Source organism: Sciurus carolinensis, chromosome 2 (genome assembly GCF_902686445.1).
Source record: "Sciurus carolinensis chromosome 2, mSciCar1.2, whole genome shotgun sequence".
Lineage (NCBI taxonomy): Eukaryota > Metazoa > Chordata > Mammalia > Rodentia > Sciuridae > Sciurus > Sciurus carolinensis.
In genome coordinates this window covers 26842664-26849308 of record NC_062214.1, presented here as the reverse complement: position 1 = coordinate 26849308, position 6645 = coordinate 26842664, and the positions used below count along the sequence as shown (strand labels likewise).

Genomic DNA, 6645 nt, shown 5'->3' with positions numbered 1-6645 from the left:
CCACTCCTCAAAATAACCTGTATAAACTTACCCAGTCCCTTTCTTTGCTTGGTGGCTCATTTTCCACCAGGAGAGTGGGTCCACCGGCACCATTTCATCCCCCTGAATAAAGAGTTGAGATGACGCATGAGGTTTGCGTCCTGCTGGGTCTTTTTGTGCTAACAGAAAGAAGAGGAGAAAGGCTCTACATGGAGCAAAAGGAAGGTAGGACACACGTGCAGCCCAGGACGTCAGATGAATTCAAACCAACTAACTGCTAGATGGTGAAACTGGTCTTGAAAATCAGGATCAGCCCTTCCCCCTGGCGTTGAAGACTGAACACCCCAGAAATGCCAAGGTGAAAGCAAAGAGTTTTATTTAAAGTTTAGAACAGAGAGAGAGAGAGAGAGAGAGAGACCTCCAGAGAGGAGAGGGTCTGGAGCTGGTGCCCCAGGGGAGTGGGGGTGTCCCACCCCTTTACAGATTTCAGGTTTCCTTTCTTCTTGTGCCCCCTCCTCTCATCCTGCTATGTGATGACCAAAAGGGCAGGAGGAGTACCCCTCCCTATTTTCCATATCTGCCCAATGATAAGGCAGGAAAGAAGCCCCCCAGGGGGTGCTCATTAACAACTCCTTGCTGGGAGGAACAATTCCCTGCAGACAGGGGACCTTGGCACGTGAGGGGGAGGGGAAGTGCTCTGCAGGTATTCATGTTGTATTTCCTTTCCAGTCGCCCCATCTTCCTGACCCAATCACTCATTCTCTGCACTGACTGCCTTTTGCCTGGGTCTCAATCCCCCCTCTGATAAGGGAACCCTTACGCTGTAAGAGGAAATGGACAATGACCACTCTGGCTGCTTCAGCCGAGAGGGAGTGACATCAAGGTGAGCAGTTTGGGTTTCCATTTTAGGAATGTTTGGGGTCAGTTGAGGGATCCGTCAGAGAAGTCTGATTTGAAGCAACAGGTTGTAAGGTCATTTGAGAGGTGGGTGCTCTCTGAGAGAAGCAAGAAGACCTGAGTCCTGGAATGAGATTAATGCAAAATAAATGTCGCAGCATCTGGAACATGTCAATGAATATCATGATGATGGCAGAAACCAGTAATTTTTTACCAGGAGATATAAGAATTAAGAAGGTGTGCCCATGACAAGGCCAGTGGGGACATGGCCTCTCTTTGGGAATGTAAATCTTGAAGGTTATTAGCTACATTGCCAGAATTATCAGGAACGTAAACACAACACTTGGTTTTTATGATGTCGCTGATGCCCCCGTGAGACATAGTTAAGATATCTAATGCCATCTGACTTCTGTAAAATACCTTTTTGTTGGCATGACCTCTGTGTTCAGTAGAGATCCCTTTATTTCTGTCAGTTAGGGCTAGATAATCATACTAGCAAACAGATCAAGTCTTTCTGTGTAGGAGGTTAGGAAGATTTGTAGGAATTAAATTGCCTAAGAAAACTTCTGACTCTGATAGTCTCTTTTGATAGTTATCAGGGACTCCTGCCTAAGAATCCCTCCTTTACTGCCTCCAGTCTTTCTAACTCTTGGTGGGGCTAACACAAGTGTACATCTTAAATTAAGAAAACTATCGTCTTTCCTTTTAAATGCCCAGGTATGGCTGTACTTTGGTTATAGCTTGTTTTGCTAGGTGTTTAAGACCAAGCTGGTCAAATTGACCTTGTTCCTATCTACTGTTAAGAGTCAGCTGAGGGACCTGGGGTTGTGACTTAGTGGTAGAGAGCTTGCCCAGCACATGTAAGACCCTGGATTTGATCCTCAGTACCACATAAAAATAAAATAAAGGTATTGTGTAGATCTACAACTAAAAAAAAAAAAAAAATATATATATATATATATATATATATATATATATATATATATATAAAGAGTCATAAGATCCCTCATAGGATCACTCTTGGTAGCTTGGAAGCAGCCCCTTAGTTTCTCTCTTGGCATCTGCCAGGATGGGTCAGGGTCCTTAACCATGTGACCTCCCTCGGAAGCATCTTCTCCAGTGATCCTCCTCTTTGCAGCATGTGCACTGGTCAGCCTTCTGCTCTCCAGGGTCTCACAGATCCTCCTAATCAGGAAGTCACGTGGCCCAGAGTTACAAAGCCCTCAGAGAAGTCCCCTCGTTCCCTGGGTCTGAGCTGACTCAGAGGGCAAGAGCCAAATACTGGCTATTTTTTCTTGGCCCTTTTATTTCCTTACATTTAGTCTCCAGGTTTTGGTCTTAAACATCCTTCAATACAGTTTCACCCGTCTTAGAGTGACAGTAGTGGGTTTTGCCTTTAATGTCTATAACTCATAGTTATTTTACTCCTTCTATTTAATTAGGTCAGTATTAGTACTGGAAGTCAGCTGACATCCAGTCTGTCCTGTAGGCGATGGCTGTGAATGAATCACGTATTTGTTTGAGCCATCTCAAAGCAGGGGGTTGCTTTTCTGTGAACTCTTTGTGAAATCCCAACTTTTGGAGATTGCTCAGATCATGCTGACACCCTACCATTGGCTCAACAGCCCTAGGTTCAAACGCAGCAGCCTGGTGGGCACAGGAGGTGGGTAAAATCTGCTAAGCCCCAAACAAGTTGCTTTTGCCATTTCATCCTCAGGTTGTTATATTGAAAGTTGAACTTTTGCAAGGTACTAAAAGACAATAGTTATAAAGTTTATAAGAAAGAAGTAAAATGAAGTTAATTAGAGTAAAAACATACTTAGTTCATATAATATCTATGAACTAAGAAACGTGATTTTTATGATCCCAAGTCTTTACTTTAAACTTTAGTTTGGAGAACTCCAGCTTGGTAAAATGCCCTTCTAAATCTTATATTTTGAAGACTTTCATACTTGGGAGACATGAATATATTTAGTATACAAAGTAACCACTAATAGCACCACAACTACACTGGTGTTTTTATACTAGCCAAATTTAGCTTTTAAAGAAAAATTTAGAATCTGCAATGTAGTATAATACTCAAAATTAACAGTTGTTGTTTAACCAGAGTTATACCAACCCTAATTTCTTTAAGAATAGTTTCTCTAAAGAATAAAACTTAACAGACACAAGAAACTATCTTGATAGATAAAAGCAGATTAAGTTTTTAGGAACTCTTTGTTACTTTAAACCATAGAGGATTAAATTTTGGTTTATATCAATACATTAACAATTGACCTTAGGGAAAAGCCTTAAATAACTTTAAATGATAGTTCTAACTATAACCAACTTAGTTACACAGAAACCTTTTGAAATTTACTCTCCACAAACCTTCTGTAACTTAGACATTCTACAACTTTTTACTTTACCACACAAAGACTTTCCCATCTAGAAACATTTCTTTTTCCTTCTACTTTCCATACTAAAATATATTTCCATATCTAGAACTTATATCTCTTTCCCAGCTATTGACCCCTTTTTAAATTCACATTCTGAAACAATCTTTATAAAATTTCTGAATTTTCTCCACTTTAATAAAATGAAATACTTTATTTTTAAAGTACTTTAATTGAAACTCTACTGAAACATTTTGTAGCCTTTGTATATAAAATTACACCTGATAGAATCTTAACTCTTAGTAACCTTCTTTTTAATGAAAACACAAAGCAATCTTAAACTTTTTTTCATTTACTCATTTATGTAAACACACATAATGTTTAAATGTATTACCTTATGGAATTTAAGCCAAGAGTACTTGATTTTATATTAGCAGTTGAGGTTTTAGCACTTCAACTTTGTAAATTAATCAGATGTCTTCTTTAACAAACACAATTATGAAAATTAATCCCATTAATGTTAAATCTATAAAAAAAAGATATCAGACAAGTGTAGTTAACAGTATTAGCCATCTCTTCCCTGTTGAAGAAAAATCCTAGAAGCAATGGTTATTACATTCTAAACATTTTATAGAAACCAACACTCTGTTAATTGTTTAACCACCTAGAAAAACTTGTGAGTTAGTATTTAAAGTCATCTTTACTCTCTTCTGTGTACCTAATTTAAATTGAACCTTTTTAAGTTGTGTGGACCAAATGGTATTTGGATCCATTTCTCATATAAATTTAATTTATGAGCGCTCATTTATGTATGCCAATTTTGATACCATGTACATGATATATGAGCATTAGCACATATGTAGACACAACAACACAATTCACAGTTGTGTGCACATACATAAAACAGACAGGAAGCAAAGATCTTGTAGCTGCTTGTAGGTAGATCTCCACAAGGAAAAAAATACTATAGATGTTTATTAGTGCCTTTATTAGATTTAACTTGTTAGAAATTAAAATAGAGTATATCAGACATTTACATTGTGACTTAAATATAGGGCAGGCTTGTTCAGTTGGAAATGTTTGGTGAAAAGTCCAACACCCACCCACGGTGGACACTGAAACCAAAGATTCAGGTGGCAACTTGTCCTCCCAAAATTACTATGTCTATGTCCTTTTTTGTGTGAAAGGAGATTTTTCCAATGTATTTGAGAGTTAACCCTTGAAAATTGGCCTCTGAACAAAGAGTATAAAATTTCTATGGTTAGATAAAATAAGACTGATCAGAAAACTGTATTAATTTACGCACACAAGATCAAATGTGAATTCACCATAAAACAATGAGCTCAAACATATCAAATAAAAAAAAAACAGGAGTTCTAAAAAAAATTAACAGTCATAATTACTCTAGTAAAGGAGCATGGTGAGCATCTTTATCAGATCAGAGTTTACTTTTTGGCTCAAAATAAAGTCAGTTCAGATATTCAAAGAATGTGAGAGTCCTGAAATCCCCAGGTAAAGAAAGATTCTCAAGGTAAAGAAGACTTGTATATATGAGATCATTTCATTCTTCCTCCCTGTGCTTTAGTGTTTAGGGAGGAACTTGTTAAGAAAGTAGAGATATAGAGTAAGAGAGCAGATAAGATGGCCAACCATTTAGGTCCCACACCTTTCTTCCCCCTTTGGTCTCACACCAGTCCTCCACAGCCTAGTAAGTCTTGCAGGCTCTGTAAGCCTCTGCAATTTACATTTCAAATGCAAGCCTTGGAGAGATGGGGATCTGGCAGAAGCTAAGTGAGGAAAGCTGCTGTTCTGAGCAAAACTTCATGCCTAGGACATTTTAACCATTTTTTTTTTCATTTCCCTGGTAATCAGGCCAGGTTTGCATGCAGAAAGTTATGAGACATCATCTGCCATCAATACTTTTGAGGACGAGGCTCACCTCTGAACAACATGAAAATGAACAACATGGAGAGAGCAGATACACTGAGGAACTGTCTCTTTGACTAGGGGACATCTCCCTGATGCTGGAGCCTCTGGTGGTCAGCAGCTTCCGCCCCTCCTTCCATGCATCACCTCTGGATTTAACGGTTTGCCTTACCAGTCTGATCATAACCCATGTGCTTTCTCATGAGCGACCATGAAAATATGCAAGGCTCTGGATTACCCACCCTTACCATGTGACCTGTAATTCCAGGAAGAATGTGGGGCCCCTTTTTGTAATGAATCTTGGTCTGTGTTGAGCCTCTCATTAGATAATGAACTTTGTGGGGGGGGTTGGGGCCTCACCTGGAATGAAGGCTCATAGTTGAATCTAATTTACATTTTTGGCACAGCTTGGGTCTTAAAACAAGGTCTGAGAAGTCCTTAGGCCTGCACATAGGAACCTTGGACAATTTCTTTCTTTTGACAGCCCAGGATCAGCTGTAGAATGGTATTAAAATGTGTATTTTCCTCTGATGGCCATGATTCTCTATCAGAGTTTGTGTTGCAACCATGCTTAACTGCAGAACAGTGGGCATGACGGCTGGAGTAAAGAGCTCATGTTTGCTAGCAGAGCACAGAGGAGCACAGGAACAACAGTGGGGAGAGTCCCCACAGCTTGTAGAGGCTTCATATGTGACCAGAGGGAACCCAGGCATTTCCTTACCAACCACCCCAGGCCCCTCTCTCAACCCCAGAGACTGAACAGCGAGAGGCTGATGGGCGAGGGGAGGTGCCTGCCGGGACGAGTGCGGCTCAGCTCACCCCGAGGTGCCGGTCGCTGGGGCTTTTGCTCAGCGCCTTTTCATCAACCAGTCACAGGACACCCCGTGAGGGGGTCGAGAGAGGAGGTCGGGGAAGAAGCCTTTAAGACTCACCAGGGAGTGGCTCCCGGCAGAATCTCACAGTGGTTCCACCCGTTGTCCCTCCCCACACATCCAAATCAAATCAGGATTGGAGACACTGTGTACTCACTCAGACACGCTCGAGCCTGCATAGGACAGTTAGGACAGTGAGAGATGGTGTGGCTGCACCTGAGATTCCTCACCTGCAGAGCAGGTGATTAGGAGCCACCTAGGCCGTGCATCCTATCATCTGAGTATTGTAGAATGGTGGCTTGCACTAATGGCGTTTAATTAGGTGACAGGTGCCCATTATCGTCCTCCAGAAAGAAAGAGACAGAAAGAGGCACTCTTGCGAGCAGTGAGTGAGAGAGGAATCGAGTTTGGTTCCATCGAGTGGGTTTTATTCATGCCATGCACACTCAACGTTCCTTATAAAGCAAGTCACAAATACACTGAAGAGTCACTCCCTCGTTCACCTGGAGTCCAGTCCCCATGGACTCACTCAGTGCAGCGTCTCTTAGCCAAGAAGTCAGTCAGCAAGACCGCGGGGATTCCTCTCAGCCGCAGCC

General features: G+C 41.1%; 1 long non-coding RNA gene across 1 annotated transcript; it reads left to right on the top strand.

The window, feature by feature from the left end:
• The first annotated feature begins 209 nt into the window (after nucleotides 1-209).
• LOC124972646 (uncharacterized) lies at nucleotides 210-5578 on the top strand. Its single transcript, XR_007106478.1, has 3 exons — nucleotides 210-337; nucleotides 709-862; nucleotides 5124-5578. It is a non-coding gene; the product is annotated as an uncharacterized LOC124972646 (long non-coding RNA).
• The last annotated feature ends 1067 nt before the right edge of the window (nucleotides 5579-6645 follow it).